Raw genomic sequence first — 23,518 nt, 5'->3', positions numbered from 1 at the left:
TAATAGCTGCTCGGAGAGTATTCAAGCCTAGTAAGTAGCTGCTATCTAGGTTTGTATTTATTTAGGCCACACGACAGAAAGTTTTTCATTGCTTCAAAATCTAAATTTCTTTCATCATCATCATTTCAGCCACAGGACATTCATTGTTGAACATACGTTTCTCCAAATGATTTATAGATTTACCGGTTGGCAAAGAAAAGCAATGGATACTTATCCACGAGGTGGACAGACGACCCCATAAAGGTAGCAGAAAAGCGCTGGGTCCGGTCAATCTAGAAAATTTCTTTAATGGACTGGAAGTCTGAGGTGGAATTGTATAAAGCAATCGTACCTACCCTCAGATCATAGATCTATGATCTGAGTACCTACCTAATCATTTGACAGTTCATAACGTACGATAAAGTTAGTTAAAGCGTTTGACAGAATAATCGTACGATATGAACTGACAAATGATTAGGTACGATTGCTTTACACAATTCCACCTCTGGAATAGAATGGAAAGATCATCAACATTTTGCTCTTAGCGTTGATATTAGTACTAACAACGAGTGATTCTTACAAAAATATCCTGTAACAAAATTTTGTGTTGCCGTTCTTTTAGCTAATTCCAAAACGACCTATTTAGTGTTATTTTCTAGTTATCAAGTTATTGTAAACCTAATACGGGCTTAAGTCTCGCATTAGGGCCCCCGAGTTATGAATGGCGAAACTCACACACTGCTTGGGCAACGATTGACCAACGAGCGCGAGCAAGGCCGGTCGACGAATTTAGAGTTCTGTGGCTGAAATGGTAATAATGGAACGATTTTTATTCATATATTTCTATTACAAAATGCAATAGACCTTTTTTTAAAAGCCTATCGCCCGTATTCGCAAAGGATGCTTGCTTAAGTGAAGCAGCAAATCGAACGCACGGCGTTGAATAGAGCTCTGTGATTGGTTCGTGTCTCATCCTGTGCGTCCACGCGCACTGTGAGACCTCTTAATAAATGTTTGTGATTACGAGCGTTAGTATTTGCAGAAAATAAACTTTTGTAAAACAAAATATTTGACCTGGAAAGGTTATTTTGATGCTAAAATACTACCCACTTACTATTAAAACAAAAAGCTTTTTTTTGCACATTGAATTTAAAAAACATACCTCCCAATAATCGGTCAATAAGTATGGTAGAGTGTTTTTATGATTTTTTGTGTCTGGAAAAGATCGCTTGCTAGCGAAAAGACCGCCTCAATTGACCCATTACGATTTGGTATTTCTTTTGTGGTCACTTCGTAAAGCACTTTTTAAAAAATCTTTCACAAGTACTTACGCCTTTTAGGTTTTTAATTATTACTTGGTACTAATAAACATTTGTTATTTCTTTCTTTCTCTCTAAAGAGAGTCCTAATAAGGACTTTGGCGAAAGGAAAGGAAATCTATGACGGTTGTACGGAACCTATTCATGTATGAGCCCAACTCACGCTTGTCTGTTTATTTATAGCCAGGTACCTATTTACTAAGAATTTTGAAAAATATAATAATACTGACTTATTACTCAGATATATATGGAAGTGTAATGCAATTAGTAGGGTCTACTTAACGTTTTGTAAGTCTTGCACTGGAAATAATTGTCATTGCAATAAATAACTGTACGCTAAGATGACTCTAAAAACATGTTTTTGAATTTTATTTAAGCATTAATACACATGGCATTAAGCTCGCCCGTTGTACCACTGTATTTTTATGTGTGCAATAAAGATTTTAAATAAATAAATAAATAAATACTATAAAATGTGCAGTGGGTTTGGCACATAGCTCGTTGAGCTGATGGCAGTTGGGCAGAAAAGTTCTCAAGTCGAGGCGACCACGAGCCGGAAGACGTAGTGTGGGCAGGCCCCCGAATATGTGGACCGACAATCTAGGTCGCGGGAGGTACCTGGATGCAGGCAGCGCAGGACCGGTCTTTGTGAAAATCATTGGGAGAGGCCTTTGTTCAGCAGTGGTCAACAATAGGTTGAAACAGTCTCAACTGCAAGAGCATACCCTAACTAACCAGAGGCAAATGGAGGATTTGTCCTACACTCCCCACGCTGGCCAGACGGGTTGGGGAGGCCTGATGGTCGCATATTTGTCCCTTAGTCGCCTCTTACGACATCCACGGGAGGATTTGGAGTGGTCCTTTTCTACTCTGCCAGTCTCTGACCAGTTTCATTCACAAGAAAAGCCGGAGGCAAGAGTAGTATCCCATCCCAACTATATATATATCCCAACTAATATTATAAATGCGAAAGTAACTCTGTCTGTCTGTCTGTCTGTCTGTCTGTCTGTCTGTTACGCTTTCCCGCTTAAACCTCGCAACCGATTTTGATGAAATTTGGCATAGAGATAGTTTGAGTCCCGGGAAAGAACATAGGATAGTTTTTATCCCGGTTTTTGAAACAGGGACGCGCGCGATAAAGTTTTTCTGTGACAGACAAAATTCCACGCGGGCGAAGCCGCGGGCGGAAAGCTAGTAATATTATAAATGCGAAAGTAACTCTGTCTGTCTGTCTGTCTGTTACGCTTTCCCGCTTAAACCTTTCAACCGATTTTGATGAAATTTGGCATAGAGATAGTTTGAGTCCCGGGAAAGAACATAGGATAGTTTTTATCCCGGTTTTTGAAACAGGGACGCGCGCGATAAAGTTTTTCTGTGACAGACAAAATTCCACGCGGGCGAAGCCGCGGGCGGAAAGCTAGTTACTAAATATTATGTAATTTTGACATTGGTTCTGGCAGAACTGAGGGCAGAACAGTAATTTCGTGTGGACTTTGGACGTAAAGCAAACCTATTAAACTTGAAAAATTCAACTTTAGTCCTTATGTAACTGAATGTTTAGAAACATTGACGGCGGTTTGGTGTAGTGGTTCGCAACAAACTACAAAGCCGAGGTAGCGGGTTAGAATCCCACACAGAACATCGTAAAATATCTGATGACCTCATAAAGGTAGCAGGAAGGCGCTGGATGCAGGGAAATCATTGGGGGAGGCCTATGTTCAGCAGTGGACGTCCTGTGTCCATTTTCACTGAGATAGTCCCAAACTAACATCATTGGCATTAGAATTTACTAACTCCTCATATCTATCTATCTATTGTAAAAGCGAAAGACACTGACTCACTCACTCATCACGAAATCTCAGAAACTACAAGTGCTAGGAGTCTCAAATTTTGCATGGGGGTTCCTTTTAGAACGTAGGTGTTTACTAAGACAGGATTTTGCAAAATTCAACCCCTAAGGGGGTAAACGGAGTCCACACGCACGAAGTCGCAGGCGGCCGCTAGTATACTATCCCAACTAATCCCATCCCAACTAATATTATAAATGCGAAAGTAACTCTGTCTGTCTGTCTGTCTGTTACGCTTTCCCGCTTAAACCTCGCAACCGATTTTGATGAAATTTGGCATAGAGATAGTTTGAGTCCCGGGAAAGAACATAGGATAGTTTTTATCCCGGTTTTTGAAACAGGGACGCGCGCGATAAAGTTTTTCTGTGACAGACAAAATTCCACGCGGGCGAAGCCGCGGGCGGAAAGCTAGTAAGCCTATAAGGTGTCCTACACTGCGTTGGCTGATAAGTGCTCTCTATTCAAGAACCATGAACTTTGGCTTCCTGCTCCACGTTTACCGAAACGTCTTCATGAATGAGACTGGCTCTCTCTTGAAATATGACCTTTACATATTATGTAACTCACCAATATGTAAAGATGTTTACACATAATTTTTATGTAAATAAAATCTTTATTTGACTCTACCGGCGCTTCGAGATAAATTTCGTACTGAACAAAATATTTTTCAAATCCTTTTTTCACGTATGCTGTCGACGAATATTCGCTTCTTTTATAACTACAAAAGAAGTTGTTTTATTTATTTTTACAAATAGGCTTTATAAAGCACTTTTACACGTCCCTGTATCTATTCGTATGTTATTTATTTATAATCTTATTTTAGATATCTGAAATTTTGTACCGCCTACGATATTCTCAGTTTGACCCTAAGGTTGACTGGAGAATGCCGACAGGCATTAAGTCCGCCTTCTGTAAAGCGTTATGTGCATGTAAGTTCTAAATAAATAAATAAAAGAAACCCCAGTGCAGTCATTTGTACGTTTGTTAATGTCAGTTAAATGATGTCCATTTCTGGACAAAGGCATCCCCTAACTAAGGATTTTCATGACGACCGGATCTTCACCAGATCGCCGGTCCATCGAGTGGGCCTACGTTTTTCGGTCCGTGGTCACTTGAGTACTTTTCTGCAACGTAAATCAAATCTGCGTCCTTTCACCAAGTACCTCCATCTTCAGTATTTCTTAGTGTAGTTGAATTTTGCAATTCGCGTATGCAATATAATACGACTTTACATTTACGGCATACCGACATAGCTCGCAGAATTGCTAAAATCATGTTGCAGTGGGCGGGGCACATAGCTCGTAGAGACGATGGCCGTTGGGGCAGAAAAGTTCTCGAGTGGCGACCACGGGCTGGAAGACGTAGCGTGGGCCTCCTACTAGGTAGACCGATAATCTGTAGGTCGCGGGAAGAACCTGGATGCGGGCACCTGAATGCGACAACCTGGATGAGGACCGGTCGTTATGGAAAGCCTTGGGGGAGGCCTTTGTCCAGCAGTGGACGTCTTTAGCTGAAACGAACGAACGATTTGGAATCCCCGTAGACTGCAAACTTTTGATAGGTTGGCAAGCTTCCCCACTTTAGGAACCAATGGCCTAAAGCCTTCCTCATGGGCAAACAACAAAAAAATATTTTTTTAAATCGGACCAGTAGTTCCTGAGATTCGCGCCACAGATAATATAATACTAGTTAGCGCGTTCAACCAAACTAATTCTTCAGCTTCATATAAGTAAATCTATCTATCTTCTCTTCTAAATATTGTATAACTCAAAGGTGATTGACTGACATCACTAAGTAATAAGTATAAGTACATTATATGTATGTGCGTTGATAGATCACTGATCTATCAATGCACAACTGTAACCACTGGACGGATCGGGCTGAAATTTTGCATGCAGGTAGATGTTATGACGTAGGCATCCGCTAAGAAAGGATTTTACGAAACTCCACCCCTAAGGGGGTAGAAACGGAATCCACGCGTACGAAATCGCGGGCGGCCGCTAGTAAGTAATATAGGTAATAAGCATAAGCATACTTATTATTATTCTGTGGTATAAGTACATAAGTATACTCGTAGAGAAGAGAAAATTACTCATTTTGCAAACATTTACTTCGGATGTGTTTGTTGCCTCAGTTGCACAGCAAACCAAGTTAAACACTGCCATCTTATGTCGTTTATAATAAGTACCATTTTCTGACAAAAATGCATAGTATTATGTGCTGTTCATTTTGCCCTATTAGGTCAAAACATTGCAGTAGATAAATACGCCATTTTGACGCTTATAATCTGAGGTATAAGGACCAAGGACTAGTGGTAGAGCTGCGGTTTGAACGCGGGCGGGGACTGTTTATAGTAGCTCCTAGAAGAGATACGAGTATAAAGTATAATAATGCGACTTTCTATCAACGAATCTTAACATAGAGATAAAATTGTTTGAAGGAGTATACAGGGTGGAATTTTGTAATGCCACCTAGAGGGAAAGTACTCTTAATACTGTAGATAGAAAATTTTACTGAAAGAAAACATTCCTTTATTTTTGAAAAGAAAGAGAACTGCATTCAAAGATTTTCAAATTTTTTTCGAAAATTCACTACCATACCATAACAATTTTCTGCACATAATTAAAATAATTTAAGATTTCATGGTTTTCCTTTCATTTGATTTATCAAGTTTGTTAGAGAGATTTCATCCTTATACTTAACCCTAACGATCGATGCAATAAAAATACAGGGTATAATTTTTAATAGATTTTAGTGGTTCGATTCCCAGGTGTGGCAAGCAAATTTTTAGAAATCTTTGAATGCAGTTCTATTTCTTTTCAAAAATAAAGGAATGTTTTCTTTGAGCAAAAAAATCTTTCTACAATATTAAGAGTACCTACTATCCCTCCAGGTGGCATTACAAAATTCCACCCTGTATGTATAGTCCATCAAATACGGCGTTTCGCCTTGGTTTGGATGGAATGAGAGAATAAGCTGTAAACTGGTACCTTTATTTGGCGTTAAAAAAGTTGTCTCAAAACTCTTATAAAATATCGTGTATTGTATAGCATAAAATTATTTTCTACAAAGTCATTTTTTGTGCAAATTATTTTTTGAGAGAAAGAGAGAGACAGCGCAAAGGCATGGACAAAGAAAAGTAATAATATGTGAAAATTTCGAAACTTTAAATTAACTTTCATTTAAAACACGGGTCTTAACGCGACATTTAGTTATTTTAACTTTCATTAATGTAATTTTTGTTTATTCAGCCCCTAGCCCCCTACACAAAGTTAATACGTTCAAATTAAATTCCGAAATTACCTCTTTCCGTCGTTTTGCACTTACATCGAAGCGATTTCGAAACTAAACCTGTCACAAACTGTCTAGGCACCGCTCCGCTGCCTTCCAGCCACGGCTCTAGCCTTCGCAATTCTGTCGCAACGAGCCGTCGTCCTTTAGCGATCGCAGTCGTCGTCTAGTTACAAACAAAACCTCTTTCAGTGCACACGTTCAGCTCTGATTCTGAATTAAAAAATCGGTGAGTCCATTTTTTTTATTAAATAGGCAAGTGCATGTTTTGGAGCCTTTTGAAACGGCTTCTATGACTTCTATAGTGCTTTTTTAATTCCAAAGGAAATTCAGGCAAAGGAATAAATTCTCAAACTTGTATTATCCTTTAGATTGTGTTTTTTTTTACTTTGCGTAATTACGAGTACAAGAAAAGACATAAACACTATAATTATTTTAAAAGTTTGTTCGCGTGTACAAGATAGGTACTAGAGTCCTTTAGATTTTTACAAATTTTGCGGAAAACTGAAGCAATAATCATAGTTTGTGAGAATGAGAGCAAAAAGTGACAAAATTAGCCAGTTTTTCAAACACCATGAGAAAAGCACAGGGGTTTTAGGCAAACTTGGGTGTAAACTTCTTTTAAAGGAGCCTAACACCATATAAAAAATCATAGATTTTCGAAGTCAATATTGACTGGACTACAAAGGAATATACAATAGAACCTATACAGGGTGTTAGGTAAATGGGTATATGAGCCGACACTAGCCCATGTTAACATGGTCATATAAATGGTATGGTGAAGTCAGAAAATTTATATCTTCATTTTAATTATTTTAATTTTCATACAAATCGGATTTTATAAAATTTATTTTGTATGAAATTTAAAAAATTTAAATGATGATATCAAATTTCTGACTTCACCATACCATTTATATGACCATGTTAACATGGGCTAGTGTCGGCTCATATACCCATTTACCTAACACCCTGTAGAGATGATTCATCTTTCTTTGCACAGTGACATTTTTATTAATTTTATTAATATCGCGGAAAATCCAAGCAAGATACTATAGAACTTATAGGACTGGTTCATTATCACAGTCTCATCTAGATTGTATTTTTGTTATTTGCGATAAGTTACAATCAAAGGAATATTGCAAAAACTGTATGTAACTTACAGGGCTGATTTGCTCTTACAATATCTTTTATACTCTACTTTTCCAAACTCTTCGGAAAATTCAAGCATACTTGGAACTTTACCAAAAATTCAATCAAATAACTCCTCTGCAAATTCAAGCATATTTGCTACTTTGCGAAAATTTTAAGAAAAGAAATACTTACTAATTAGTAATTGTAGAGCTTAAAGAGCTTATAGGGCTAATTCGCTCTTTTGGTAGACCATTTCCTTGGTCTACCACCACCTCGGGAAAACATATCGTCTGGTGAGAAATGGCGGAAGAAACTCGGTCACTTTCCGCCTCTGTCTAAGATAGAAAACAATTTACAAGATACACCTAATAATAATATTAATAACTGCGAGTTAAGTACTCGTAGGTAAAGTCCATGAACTCTTGTAATTACGGTACCTACTCATTCATTGTTATGTACTTATTCACCCATGAGAATAATAATTCCATACTTATTTTGAATGAGTTATAATGGTTTTGGTAGTCTAGAATGGCACAACCCCCACTCTTCCCGTGGATGTCGGAAAAACAATGCGAAAATCAGGAAATTGGAAAAACCAATGGTTTAATTCAATTACAAAATAGGTTTCATGGATATTCATTATTTAATTTCAAATATTAAAGATTTCAAAAGTTCCTAACATTAAATTTAAATTCGATTTAGTTAGAAATGAGATTAAAATATTTGCATGACAATGTGTTGGTTGAAACAACCAAGTAATAATAACGTTGTGTTGTGTATAATTCAAATTCTACTCGTTTATGTACTTTTTATAATAAGTTCTTTCTGCTACTTCTTCTGAACTCTTGAAGCTATGCTGCCCTACCACCACGGTAGGGCCAACATAATAGTTATGTTCAATAAATGAAACAGACTGGAATTTAATTAAACTTATAGAGTTTATTTTGTAAATTTGGTTTTACAGGAATGTGCATAGGCACAGAGAAAATGGCAGAAGAGACCGTTGCCAGCATAAAAAAATACATTTTGTATTTCTTATAGTGTTACCATACTTAGAACTAAAAATAACTACTTAAAATATTTTATGTTCAATAATTATTTGAACAGTTATGTATTATAATTACCAAGAACGGATGAAGTTTATTCTATTCTCGTGCGTTTCGTGCGTTTTCTGGCAAGATCTGAATCAGTGCCGTGCCCTTTTTTAAGCAGTGTTTACACTGAGCTCATCACTTTTGGCAACGTTGAAATATGTTTTCAAACACTACATTTTTACTTACACTACATACTTGCTTTTTCCTTTGTCAGTGTAGAAACGATTTATTTATTTGTTTAGGTAGGTAGAGTCTTTATATTATTTCATCTTTTGTGTCAAAGACATTAAATTAACTCGACTAAACTGAAATTTGATTATGATTGTTCCATTTTTGGGTTCCATTTGGTTGGGAGAGGAAACTGGAGCTTTTAATCATCTTGATATTTTAACTACCAAGACGATTGTTATTGAATGACACTTTTAAGTCGCTACCATACTATGGTGTTCTAGTTCTACTCTGTGTAACATCTTCATAATTGTAGTTGGGAGTGGAGGGTAGTTGAATGGAAATCATTGTCGGTCTGATTTATTATAATGTCTTTTAGTAAATTAAAGTTATAACAGGCCTGTTCATCTCCGCGAGTTTACATCGAAAACAAAACACGCACGATGGCCCACCTACAGGATACTATTCGACAAGGCCTCACATACGAGCGAACATTGACTCACGCACGCGTGTTCTTGTGTATGATAGAAGAAAATAAAGAAAATGGTGTACTAAATACTGTGCAGTATTTAACTGCCTAAATAATCATAAAAACACAGAATGTACTTTATTAAGTTGCCTCAAAACACTGAGAGGTAAATAAGTAGTTAATATTATTCATGATAATTCATGCTAAATCATGTATTTCCTCCGCCATTTTCCGCAGTTTGGCACCTCACGTCACATCATTTTACCGAAGCCAGCCCTATAGCTTCGGCGTAGTGCCGAACACTGACGTTTGTCAACAAAATGGTGCTTGACTCTTGAGTGTAATAAAAACGCCTTGATGCTTTGTAAGATGCCCGTTTTATTTCCTGACCACCGTTACAACCAAATATACGTGTTAACGCTCAGCCGCCATTTTCGAACAGAACGATCCATCGATCAATTTTTCTTTTTTTTTTGTAAACCAAGAAAAACTTCGACTACCCGATATTAATTTTTAAAAGCAACTGTCACTATACCGAGATAATATAATTACGATGAAGTCTAAGAATTGAATGATAAAAATATCGATTGCTAACATGAGACAGGCTAAATTACACCATATTGTTAATGACATTGAGCATACATTTTTTTAAATACCCTCGCGAAGTTAAACTTCTGTACGTAGTAGGTACTTATTATTATTCTGTGGTTATACTGTCTCCCGCATTGCAACGAAGGGAAGTGAAGTTATTATCCCCTGGGACTACTCAACCTTCACTGGTTGGGTTATTGGCGATCAAGCTGTAGAACCTGGCTATACAGGAGTTGCAGCGGTGGGAACGAGCGGTGGGATAGTCCCGTAACCCTGTTGTTAGACTTTGCTATACGCTGATATTTAGTTTATGCATCTGATATTTTGTTATTAAGAGAGTACTCAATGAATCAGTGTTTCGTGCAAGTCATTCGCGGCAATCACAACAAGACCTAAACGAACGAGGTCAAGGCTAGCCGCGCAAGAATTAACGGACAACTCATTTGGCAATATTGTTGTCAATATTTTGTGATAAGGCAACTGGATTCTGAGGTAATTTATTTCCATTCTAGACTTTGTCGGCCGATAGTTAAATCGGACTACATATTACACTGATTTGGTATCGACCTAAAAAGGCTGCGTGATTCTTCTTTGGTTAACCCTGCCCCCTAAGAAAATGTGACATTATGACAGTCTTAGGTCCTATACAAAACAGTGCTTCGAGCACTGTGATTCTGTGGAGGAAATTAAAGGGAAAGCTAATTTTGTTTTAATTTACTATTTAATAGATTAGAGTGTACCTACTAAACTGGAGATAAATTGTGTTTTAAAGTGTAGTGAAGTGATTTAAATTAACCTCATGTAAGTATCTGTTGCATCCATAGAGATATAGAGAGATGCCAACTAATGCGGTGAGTTCGAAAATTACAGTGTCGCATTAGAAATTCACACACACAAAGTAATCAAAATATCTGCTCATTATCCACTGCGGTATCAGTATTCAACGTTCGAATAATCTTTAGTACTACGCAAGCAATATAAACTGTTTACATTACGTTTGTAGCAATGTGTTCTGTTTTTGGGCATATTATAATGTTTTCTGTTTTCGGTGCCCCGTCCCCTTTTCACATCTCCCTTTAGTTTCTGTGATCTGTGGTTGCACTGCAGCTACCTTTATTGTAAATGAGTAGATATGTTTTTTTTTTCAATATGAAGGTAGATAGTGTGAAAAATATCCCCTAGATCATATTAAATATGAATATTTAAAATGATGTGAATAAATTGTCGTTATTATTTGTTAGTTAAGCCTGTTGGGAAAAACGACTCTTATGGTGTGCGCGTATGCGCGTGTATAAGATCCTATCACGATTTTTAAATGGAAGTTTGCTCAAAAACGTGCACAGCTTTTGCCAAATAAGATCATTATTTAGATAAAGTGATATTCATGACGGATACAAGCTTAGTTTACTTTTAATGGTTACTGCAAATACATCTTAGGCCCGGTTTTTTGATTCGTAGTTAAAATAACCAATGGTCAAATTTGACAGATGTCAAATGACAAGTGGTTAAATATCAGAAAAAAATGTTTTTCGAACAATGGTTAGCTTGACTTTTAGTACATTTTTTAACTATTAGATAACATTTTGTTAATATTTAACCATTAGTAGCAAAATTTAACAATTTGTTATTTTAACTATGAATCAAAAAACTGGGCCTTAGTACCAGAGGAAGATAGCCGAGTTTGCTACGTCGATTCTCAAAGGTGACTGACTGACTGACTGACATAGTCGGATAATAGGACGGATCGGGCTGAAAGGCATGCAGGTAGATGTTATGACGTAGGCATCCGCTAAGAAAGTATTTTACGAAACTCCACCCCTAAGGGGGTAAAACGGGATCCACGCGTACGAAGTCGCGGGCGGCCGCTAGTCGTTCAATATAGCTCGAGTACAGTTTACAATTGAATGGTGATTTCTATGAACTCTATTTAAGAGTAGATTTGACAATGTGTAGTCGAACATGTGTCTATGACGTAGTCACATCTTGAGACTGTCTGTGACCGACATAGAGGTTAATGGTGTGACATGACAGTTCGAAGAATTTCTTAATTATAATAATTACCTATTCGTAAATACCTATGAGTACGCTAATATTTTAAAGTTGAAGAGTTTGCTTGAACGCGCTAATCTCAGGAACTAGGTAGGTACTTACTTGTTCTATTTGAAAAATCATTTTTGTGTTGGAAAGCCCATTTATCAAGGAAGGCTTTAGGCTATATAACATCACCCTGCAGCCAATAGGCGGTGTAGTAAAGAAAAATATTGCAAAAATGGGAAATATTATTCAAACTATTTTCACGCGTACTAAGTCGTGGGCACAGATAATAGAAATGGCTGGGTTGCACCATCCTACTTTGGCTGTAACAAACGGCTAAAATCTGTCAAACTCCATACAATCCATAAAATCACCGGTTATCGTTATAGTTACGGTCAAATTTAAGTTGGTGGTGCAACTCAGCCTTAGTGTAAGAGCTATGTACGTAATACCACAGAATAATAAAATAAGTAGTTACTACGTACAGAAGTTTTACTTCGCGAACGTATTTAAAAAAATGTATGCTCAATGTCATTAACAATATGGTGTAATTTAGCCTGTCTCAAGAGTCAAGCATCATTTTGTTGACAAACGTCAGTGATCGGCACTACGCCGAAGCTAATAGGGCTGACTTCGGTAAAATGATGTGACGCGAGGTGCCAAACTGCGGAAAATGGCGGAGGAAATACATGATTTAGCATGAATTATCATGAATAATATTAACTACTTATTTAACTCTCAGTGCCTTGAGGCAACTTAAAAAAGTACATTCTGTGTTTTTATTATTATTTAGGCAGTTAAATACTGCACAGTATTTAGTACACCATTTTCTTTATTTTCTTCCATCATACACAAGAATACGCGTGCGTGCGTGAGTCAATGTTCGCTCGTATGTGAGGCCTTGTCGAATAGTATCCTGTAGGTGGGCCATCGTGCGTGTTTTGTTTTCGATGTAAACTCGCGGAGATGAACAGGCCTGGTAATACTTAAATAGAAATGTCAACCTAATATAAATAACATTTGACAAAGTAATAATAACTATTAATAACGTATGTTTTGGACTTAACAATGACGTCAGTAATGGCGCTTTGACGCAATAATAATTATGAATTGGGCAGAGAAAGCGTCATGTTTTTCAGCTTTTTTTTATCTAAATTGTTTATAGGTATAGCGCCTGAGGTATTTGTTTTTGTAACGTCAAACGACAGCGACGCTTACCTACGCTGCCTGCATCCAGGCACCTCCCGCGAACTTCACCAGATCGTCAGTCCACCTAATGGGGGGCCTGCCCACTAGGACTAATTTTCATCTTATATCTATAAAAGCAAAAGGTCACTGACTCACTCACTCATCACGACATCTCAGAAACTACAAGTGCTAGGAGTCTCAAATTTTGCATGGGGGTTCCTTTTAGAACGTAGGTGCTCACTAAGACAGGATTTTGCAAAATTCAACCCCTAAGGGGGTAAAACGGGGTCCACGCGTACGAAGTCGCGGGCAGCCGCTAGTTCATTGTATGTATTATTTAAATAAACATAATATTTACGTAACAGCAGTTACACACCAAAAATGTTTTTGTCTTGTCAGTTAATTTAAACGTCGTGAATAAATTGTAGACATACACGTAACTTTGTGCAGTCCTGAGTAATTAGTTTTACAATGTTTTTCCTTAGTGAGTACATGCTACTACATGTTATTATGTAGTAAATGATACCATCTCATTGGGCACAATTAACAATAAACATAATATTATTTTTATTGCTAGTTTCTGCTCGTTTAAAAGACGAGATTTCCCGTAGATGTCGCAAGAAGTGACTAAGGAAAAATATGCATATGCGAACATCAGACCTTCCAAACCCGTTGGAATGCAGTAACACCATCTCCATTCCGTAGACGTCCCTGGCAACACACACTGACTGGTCAAAGACTTTTGTCTTGAGGAGAAGATACCATACTATCATCATCATCATCATCATTTTAGCCACAGGACGTTTAACTGTTGAACATAGGCCTCCCCCAATGATTGCCTATTGACCGGTTGGCAGTAGCCTGCATCCAGCGCCTTCCTGCTACCTTTAAGGGGTTGTGTCCGTTGTGGGTGGATGTCACACGCTGCGTTTCCCGGTACGTGGTCTCCACTCCAGAACCTTACTGCCCATCGGCAGTTCTAAGTGCTGTGCCCTGCCCATTGCCACTTCAGCTTGCTAATCCGTCGATCTCCTCATTTCTGATTGATTGATGCGTTACTCTCGCCTTGAAGAGGCCCGGATTATAGTGTTGGGGAAAGACAGCAGCAGGCAGCGAACTCCAGTCCCTAACTGTTCATCAAAAGAGCGAAACGCTTGAAAGAAAAGAAAGAAAAAATATTTGTTACGATGAACATCACTCAGAGAACAAAGAAAGTATACGGAAAAATTACAGAAATAGCACATAAATATAACAAGGAAATAAAAAGTGAACTGAGCAGTGCCACCCTGTTGCAACAGCGATGTCCATCGCAATGGGACTCCACTCAGCATATGCCGCTTGCTTGCGAGCATATTTTGTGGTTATATTGAGCCACTTTTGTTATGAAAGCAGATATACGATTTTATGGCCAAGCAGAATTCAAGGTGACCACATTGCGTGTACAAAACTTGACCTTGGTGGTTGCACCATAACCCGGTCCAATATGTGAGTCAGTTTGCTACTTTCGCGTTCAAATTTAACATTTTTGGGTTTATCCAAAAGTTAAAAATGCTTCTATAATGTCCATTGCAATAAAACTAGCTTTTGTACACAGCTTCGCCTGTTGAGTTAAGATTTAGTGGAGTGTTTTTTCCAAAGCTTCCCGTGGATGTTGTAAATGGCGACTTCAGGGAAAGTATGTCATATCAAGCCTTCAGGCTTCAGGGCAGTGTGTGACGTCCACCCACAAGGTAGACAGATGACCTCATAAAGGTTGCAGGAAGGCGCTGGAAACAGTCCACTGCCAACTTCCCAGTCAGGAAATCATTGTAGGTCTTTGTTCAGCATTGGCTGAAATGATGATGATAATAATTTATATATTATTTGTGATTGTTAACTTTCTTTATATATTATTTGTGATTGTTACTTGTTGTGTATGCCTAATAATAAATAAATAAATAAATAATGATGATCATCAGGCCTTTGCCAGCATTGGGGCTGTAGGCCATATCCTCTATGCCTATCGTATACTAGACTAGACAGAATCTAGCTCGTGTAGATTCGTTCGTTCGTTCGTTTTTGTTTAACCGCCTCTGTGGTCTAGTGGTAAGACCACCTACTTCAGACGCAGAGGTCCCGGGTCCGATTCCCAGTGGGGGCAGATTTTTCTGTTCGGTTTGGTTGGTGGTAGGGCTTGTTCTATGTCCGCCTGGCTAGCTACCACCATCTTACCTAAGTCTGTCGCCATAACAACAATGTTAACAGCATTGTTGTGTTCCGTCAGTTAGAGGTAATATAGCCAGTTCCTCCGTGGTTGAGGATTCCGGGTGAAGCTCGCTTCCACCTCCGGCCTAATCGTCACTTACCATCAGGTGAGATACAGGCCAAGAGCTTCCTCGTTGTGGATAAAAAAAAAATTGTCGTCAATATATTTTTTGCTATAGAAAAAGCGCTTTTACCAAAAACAACAGCTGAAATCTTAATTATTCCTACATTTGTCAATACATTTGACGAGACGAGCCATTCTATGTTAATGCGAACAACTTAATAAGTTGAAAACAGATGTCGTTGTCAATTTAGTCGTAATGGAGGTGAGGCAGTTCACGGGAGTCTACGTTATGTTACGTAATACGAGACCGACGCAAACGACACACATTACTATGAGGTCTCACAGTGCGCATGGACGCACAGGGTCACACATGAACCAATCACGGAGCGGCTATTTAACGTTGTGCATTGCTGCTTCACTTAAGCAAGCATTTTTCATCACTGCTCCGCCCCTATTGTTGACGGCTGTAAGTTGATGTTACATAGCCTAAAGCCTTCCTCGATAAATGGGCTATCAAACATAAGAATTTTTCAAATCGGACCAGTAGTTCCTGCGATTAGCGCGTTCTAGCAAACAAACTCTTCCGCTCTAAAATATTTACTAGCGCTCGCGATTTCATAAGCGTGGATCCCGTTTTACCCCCTACGGGTTGAATTTTGCAAAATCCTGTCTTAGTGAGTACCTACGTTCTAAAAGGAACCCCCATGCAAAATTTGAGACTCCTAGCACTTGTAGTTTCTGAGATTTCGTGATGAGTGAGTGAGTGAGAGAGTGAGTGAGTCAGTCAGTAAGTCAGTGATCTTTCGCTGTTATAAATATAGATAGATACGAATTGCTCGTAATACTAGGACTGTCTCAGCCAGTCATGAAGGCACTAGTCATGTTGCACGACGTTGCCCAACATTGTGTTATTTGTGTTGCAACGAGACGCTCGTTGTGCTCGGGTTCACTCATAGAGCTGCCATTTTGTTAGTCTTATTAGTAGTTTACTCTAAACATTGCAATGATGATTTAGGGTTCCTTAAGTGGTAGGAAAAACGTATTTTTTACCCACAACGGAGAGGCTCTTGGCCTGCATCCCTGACAAAAAAAACGTATTTTTTCAGTCACAACGGAGAGGCTCTTGGTCTGCATGCCTTAACATTATAATTATAACCTCTCGTTCCCACCGCTGCAACTCTTGTGTAGCCAGGATCTATAGCTTGACCGCCAATAACCCAACCAGTGAAGGTCAAGTTGGTCCCGGGGGAAGTTAAACTGTCATTGGAACTGATCCTTGGAAAGTCGACCTTTTTATTCACAAAATGATCATTACTTTAACAACTACTTTTATTCACAACGAAGAAGCTCAGAAGGTCTTCATCTCACCTGATGGAAAGTGATGATCAGGCCGAAGGAAGCGAGCTTCACTTAGAATCCTCAAACACAGAGGAACTAGCTATCTTACTGTCAACTGCCGAAACACAATGCTCTTAACAATGTTGTTAACATAGTCATAGTTCAAAGTTCATCTTACGATAATATTATGAACGAAAACTTTTGAAATGCCCGAAAATTTTATGTATTTGTATTGTTTTCTTGTTATACAGAATGTTTCGTAAATAGTGGTCCAAAGCAAAGGGGTCGATACACTGTACATTGAGGTACCACATACCAGTATTTTAATATTTTTTAATAAACAAATTTGTTTCGAAATTTAATACTCACTATTTGCAAATCGGTTGAATCTACATTTGCTTTTTGAACACCCTTTAACATATTTTTTTTAATACTGGTATGTGGTACCTACTGAGGTACACTGGTACAGTGTATCGACCCTTTTGCTTTGGACCACTATTTACGCCACACCCTGTATAATACAATTAAGTAGCTACTTATGGTATTTTATCCCAAAGCAGAGGTAGGGTTAAAATTATACTGAGCCGTGTAAAAGCGTCTTGTGGGGAGTGTAAGCCACATCCATTTGCCTCTAAAGCCCGGTCCGTGAGCACGTAGAATCCCGTCCAATGACCCCAAGCTACCCATCCCTATCGCTCGCGCGCTATTTTTGTCCTACATGTTCCCATCAGGAGAAAATCGACTAAATCAACTTTGAGCAAACACTCTAGACATGCGGGAGCATGTTAAGCCTAGTTCCAGGAAGGGGACTGCACCGTGCGTATATTTAGACGAACAAATTGGAGTCACTTTTGACTCCTCATCACTCAAAAACTACTGTGAATTAACACTTCAAATTTGGCTCATGTGTTGAGACTTGCACGATAAACATCAGCTTCAAATTTCATAAATATACTTCAAACGGTTGTTTTCGGTCGGATTTCATTTTAGTAAAGGGTAATTTTGCTTATTAAACGTTATTTAGTTAATCATTCATTAGTAAAATTACAGTATTATTGATTACCCGGTGACAAAAGTCGGGGTAATCAAGGTCGGGGTAGTCAAAAAATTAAGGTTTATCCTGAGCCCTGCCCAATCTGTAAATTAAATCCCATATGTTTTAATACACAAAAATGCGGTTACATGGACCATTATTCCTGTACATTCTCAAGAACTTTCCATGTAAAGAAACCTAAAAAAACAGGATAGAGTAATCAATCGTGCACTGAACCAAGGTCGGGGTAATCATATTCTTATCTCGATAACTCCGAAATCCTGCGACGAGTTGCATTACCGGTCACCTCGGCACGCAGGCCACCACTAAAGGTTCACGGGGGAGGATAGAGCTCGTTCCTAAATTGCGTAGCTAGGGACGTAGGCGCACATAAGCGACGTGTCGGGGTAATCACGGTTAACGTTCGGACACAATTTCAAATAATTATTTTACAAAACCTTTTAGTGATATCGTTATACCGTATATATTTTATCAATGTCTATTTAACCAGTAATCGATTACATAAGCTTTGAAACCGGTAACAATAACGGATTAATTTATACGAGCAAATTTGTTCTGAAATCCGGAGCGCGGACGCGTCGTGGTAATCAATTTTTGTCGACTTACAATTTTTTTTAAATTACTTAATTAACTATTATTAACTGTCTCTGTGGTTTAACAACAAGAACTAAAGTTATACTATTAGATAAAAATACAGTGTGAGTCACGTTAAAGCGTACATATGAAAATAGATGAAACTAGACCTATTTTTATCGACAAAAAAGAGGTCAAAATTTTTAAGAGATTTTTTTTTAATTTTTTATAGAATTTTTTTTCTTGCAATTACTTATTGTAAAGAAAACGTAATAACTTTTAAACTAAGCGGTATATCCTGATAAAATAAAAACAGTAATAATGCTAAATAATAGGCAATACTAAAAAAATACATAAAATACACAAAAATGGCCAACAAATAATAAAAAATGATACTTTTTGAAAAAAATCTGCTTAAAAATTCGTGTTTTTTTGGTTATTTGATAAATTTCTCCAAAAAATGCCCCTATAACCGGTGTTTTTTTTTACTTTGTATTATTCTCTATCGTATTACCTTCGTAAAACCAAAAATCGCATGTCTCTATCCCTATCACAACGTTTGCAATGATCGTTTGAACTAAGCCTCTCCGGGCGCGCCATTCAACGCTTCGTTAACAACAAATCTGAAAATGGCTCTAGATTTGTAATTTTGATAAAGACAAGTTAGATTTCAAATAAAAACAAAAGTATTCGAAGTAAAATAAGCATTTTAGTTAAAATTAAAATTGTCTCTACCTGTAGCGGAGAATAATGTTGTGGCAGGTCTTTGTTCAAACGATCATAGCAAATGTTGTGATAGGGATAGAGACATGCGATTTTTGGTTTTACAAAGATAATACGGTAGAGAACAATAAAAAATAATAAAAACCACCGGTTATAGGGGCATTTTTTGGAGAAATTTATCAAATAACCAAAAATACACGAATTTTTAAGCAGTTTTTTTTCAAAAAGTATCATTTTTTATTATTTGTTGGCCTTTTTTGTGTATTTTATGTATTTTTTTAGTATCGCCTGTTATTTAGCATTATTACTGTTTTTATTTTATCAGCATCTACCGCTTAGTTTAAAAGTTATTCCATTTTCTTTACATGAAGTAATTGGAAGAAAAAAACTTCTATAAAATTTTTTAAAAAAATCTCAAAAAAATTTTGACCTCTTTTTTGTCGATAAAAACAGGTCTAGTTTCATCTATTTTCATTTGTACACTTTAACGTGACTCACACTGTATTTGTTACTAAAATATTATGATATTCGGGTACTTTTTGGCCACGGACACGTGATTTTCTTGGCCAGTGGAACGACCCTAAAGCATTCATTGACTGGACTAATTGAAAAACAAAACAGTTCTAAATCCGTATTCACAAGGGTCATTTCGATTGATACTCGAAGGATCGCATTCAGCGATTTGTTGTCATTGAACTTTTGTTACGTGAATGAGGCTACTGATATATGCGTAAAAGTGTAAATTGCAAAAAATAAATAACTTAAATGTCTCTGGACTGTATAAAATCACACAAATATTATTTTCTGTTTATACGGAACTTGCTTGCGCGTCTCGCATTTACCAATTTTTTTGTTAGTCTTGCGTAACAAGTGGCTGGGTGGAGTGACATTTCTGAGAAAGAATCGTTACGCACTACTATTTACATTATTTGCTATAGAAATGTCCAGAAGTTACGGTACCCATGATGTGATTGACTTGTTTACTCCAAAAACTACTGACGTGGGTCAAAATATGTATTTATGTAAAATTAAATTAATTTTTAAAATTGAGTACCATGATTTTGAAAATGTGTAGAACGTCTTCCAATTTGCCGAATCCGCTACTGTTAAATTTTGTCTGTCACAGAAAACCTTTGTCGCGCGCATCCCTGTTTCAAAAACCGGGATAAAAACTATCCTATGTCCTTTTCAGGTACTCAAACTATCTCTATGCCAAATTTCATCAAAATCGGTTCAGTGGTTTAGGCGTGAAAGCAAGGCAGACAGAGTTACTTTCGCATTTATAATATTAGTAAAATAAGATATGGTGTGATTACTAATTACTTATTAAGCACGCAAAGTTGTACCTTAATACCTGTCCAGTGTAGGTCAATTTGAGACGTCATGGCCTTGACCATTTATAAGACAAAACTGGGTCACAACTGTGTGTTATGCAAACAATAATACATGCCAATTTGGCTACTATACATACGAGTAGATTAGCGTACAAGTCTTGTTCGGAAGTAGACATTCCACCAGCTCGCACTAAAGCGTTTCGACGACTCTTTTATAATACTAACAGCTAGGGACTGGAATTCGCTGCCTGCTGCTGTATTTCCTGAACATTATAATCCGGACGTTTTCAAGGCGAGAGTGAATAGGCACTTACAGGGCAGATATGTACCATCCTAGACTGCGTCTCACTTAACACCAGGTGCGATTGCGATCAAATACTTGCCTTCTCTTGCATAAAAAAGTACCTACTGACCGATCTGTCAGTAAGACATGTTAAGGATACAGAATATAATACATAGTAAAATGAAGGATTTGTCCTACACACTACTACAACCGCCTTTGTGGTCTAGTGGTAAGACCACCTGCTTCAGACGCAGAGGTCCCGGGTTCGATTCCCAGTGGGAATCGAAATCGAACTGACACTCAGTTTCGAACTCAGCGCATCAGGCATCTCTCTATATGTCTATGGCCGGAACCATAGAGCTGGATTCATTCACTATGCTCTTGACACTCTTACTAGGTCAAACGCGTGTTTCGACGGTCGTCCTTCATTATTTGGCAATAACCGGTCTTATTACGAGATGTAGACTGCCCAAAATTGCGTGCTTCATTCTTTTAAATTGACACCTTCGTAGATTAGTGGTAAAGTTGTAATTTTCGAGTTCTGGGTTGGATTCCCAGATGGAGCAATAGTGATAATGTCATTTTTTTTATTTGAAAATTTATTGTTCTATGCTGGCTCTGCCGGGTGACATCTATTTCTGTGCAAAGACCTCCCCCAAAAACTCATAAAACACTTATTTTTTGCACTTTTTTATCCACAACGAGGAAGCTCTTGGCCTGTATCTCACCTGATGGTAAGTGACGATCAGGCCGAAGGTGGAAGCGAGCTTCGCCCGGAAACCTCAACCACGGAGGAACTGGCTATCTTACCTCTAACTGCCGGAACACAATAATGCTGTTAAAATTGTTGTTATGGCGACAGATTTAGGTAAGATGGTGATAGCTAGCGTCCAGTAACGTCTCAGTATTATTTTAACCTTACCACTGTTTCGGGACAATAAATGGGCCAGTGTTGAGAAGAATCAACGAAACTGCAACTGCTAGTTTTTTGAGTTGCATCTAAGTTTCTGCCATAGCGTCCGTTGAGAGACCACACATGACGCGACCAGTTTGAAACTTTCAGTTTCAGTTTCATTCATCAGAATCATCACAAAGTTGCAGTTTCGTTGAAGTTGCGTTTCACCGTCTGTTCTGGGCTTTAGTGTTAGGTAATACCTAGGCTGTGACCTAGGTGTGTGATAATGGAAAAATACGTCTTACACATCAATTCTCACTCAAACAAGGATCTTAACTCTTTCATAATGTTTACATTAAAGTCTGTTTAACAGTTTCAAAATTAGGTTAAACAAATGTTGGCATTACGCGAAAGTACCATTTGAGACATGTAATAGTCATTTAGGTAGCATTTTCGTGGTCATGTAACAGTCATATAAGAGTAGCATGACTGTTTTTCATTGAGTCAAGGATGCTTTTACGTAAAATCTAGACAGTTCTGCAATCAATCAAGTGCTTTAGCAAAGGCTTAGTGTAATAAAGAAGACTGGGTATTTATGTGCACGTATACTTCATTAGAGATGTCATGCTCGCTCATGCAGTGGAGATTACATGACCTACACTCAACATCAAATAAACCGCACCTTCCGCGACGCGAACTTTAAAGATTTTCTTCTGACACAATCATGGTACCCCAACAATATTGGTGTTATTTGAAAGCCCAACAAATATCCTTAAAGAAAAATAAAATTCATTTCTAAATAAATGATTAACATATACCATAAATGTAACTTGAAAATAGACCTCACTTTGGGCTCATCTCTGGGATCAATTAGACCAATTTTAATGGTTATAAAACCAAATAAAGATCTCACGTGTCCTCTCTAACAGATGGATAGCGATTAATCCCAACTTAACAGTTTTATAGTCATAAAAAATGGCTATAGCGTAACTACCTATTTTTTGAAGAAGTGACTCTGGATCCTTGTAAAGACACATTTTAGGGGTAAAAACCTTTCCTTTAATGAAATGAAGTTTAGAACTAGGCTTTCAAATGGTACCAATGTTGGTGGGAAGTGGGGATGCATACGTTTGATAAGTGCTTGTCTCGGGAGGTGCGATTTATTTGATGCCGAGTGTATTAAAGTCAACATTTTGTTAATTTTAAAGATCGTAAAATCTTAAAAGAAAAAAAAACAGTCTGCCCTTAAGGAACCTATACATGTCTTATAATCGGTTCGCCCTACCGGCGTTTTGAGACCAACATTTGGCAAGTGCTGAAAAGAAGTGCCGCAAATTCAATCATCTGCCGGCTTAAAATTACGAAAGTATATATTCTATGAAATGAAGCATTATATTTATAATCCGCACCATACTTTATGTGAGGTAAATTAACCTTTTCTACTCGTATAGAAAACTTAAAACGTTTCCGTGTCCTCCACGCTACGTCTTCTATAGAAGACAATATCTAATGACAACATTATCTACACTAATATTATAAAGAGGAAAACTTTGTTTGTTTGTTTGGTTGTAATGAATAGGCTCAAAAACTACTGGACAGTTTTTAAAAATTCTTTCACCATTCGAAAGCTACATTATCCACGAGTAACATAGGCTAAATTTTATTTTGAAAAAATAGGGTTCCGTAAAATATGTAGATAATGTAGTCCACGCGCGCGAAGCCGCGGGCGGAAAGCTAGTCTTCAATAAAAATATTGTCTACAGCACTAAACTTTATATCAATATTATATTAGGGGCCTTTGTTTATTTTCAAAACAGAAAATAATTTTTCTTTTTCTTTCGTCAAGCTATGTCGCCTGGGACCCACCGCTATAGATATGGGTTGGTGACTAGGTTAATG

The 23,518-nt window shown here is 37.7% G+C and overlaps 1 long non-coding RNA gene across 1 annotated transcript in view; it reads left to right on the top strand.

Annotated features, from left to right (window-relative positions):
* The first annotated feature begins 21,715 nt into the window (after nucleotides 1–21,715).
* Nucleotides 21,716–23,518, top strand: part of LOC135085818 (uncharacterized) — a 194,186-nt gene continuing 192,383 nt past the window's right edge. Inside the window, exon 1 of the long non-coding RNA XR_010260224.1 lies at nucleotides 21,716–21,835. This is a non-coding gene — a long non-coding RNA (uncharacterized LOC135085818). The remainder of the gene's footprint in view (nucleotides 21,836–23,518) is intronic.

The sequence above is a fragment of the Ostrinia nubilalis genome, chromosome 29 (assembly GCF_963855985.1).
Source record: "Ostrinia nubilalis chromosome 29, ilOstNubi1.1, whole genome shotgun sequence".
In the NCBI taxonomy this organism is placed as follows: Eukaryota; Metazoa; Arthropoda; class Insecta; order Lepidoptera; family Crambidae; genus Ostrinia; species Ostrinia nubilalis.
The sequence above is the reverse complement of the archived record's forward strand: the minus strand, read 5'-3'. Positions and strand labels throughout refer to the sequence as shown.